The sequence below is a fragment of the Echinops telfairi genome, unplaced genomic scaffold (genome assembly GCF_000313985.2).
Source record: "Echinops telfairi isolate 266 unplaced genomic scaffold, ASM31398v2 ScPeMD7_5592;HRSCAF=6446, whole genome shotgun sequence".
NCBI lineage: Eukaryota > Metazoa > Chordata > Mammalia > Afrosoricida > Tenrecidae > Echinops > Echinops telfairi.
In genome coordinates, this window is record NW_022109491.1 from 49803066 (window position 1) to 49803594 (window position 529).

A 529-nucleotide genomic window follows, 5' to 3' on the forward strand; every position below is an offset into this window, starting at 1 on the left:
GAATTGTACGAACCCCCGATAAAATAATTATTTTAAAAAGGAATTCTCAATTATCTGAAAATATCACCTTCACCTTCTTCTTGTCATATATGGAACATATCAGCAAGTATGGACCATGCCAAAACCCTGTGGTACTCTCTTCTGTTTAGAACTCCAACAATAGGAATATCAAGCGGAGACCATACAGGCTGGTCTCCACACTCTGTCATAAAGTCTTTCCTGATTGCAAATACTAGAGATAGGGTTATGCCTAGTCAGTGTGTTTATTTGGTCTTTTTCAAAGAAGAGACGAGCTTACTTAGCTGTGTTGAGGTGCTTACATTCAGAGGAGACCAGATAATTCAATGATCTCTCATGTAACAGGAAGGGAGGAGACAGGGAAGCTCCACACCCCACCGTACACTATGAGCTTTTGTCTTCCAAAAGCTATGACTCACAGCATTTTGACCTTCCTATGTTCCTTCAATAAGATAACTATCTTTTTTTTTCTCATTTAAAAAAATCACTTAATTGGGGGCTCGTACAACTC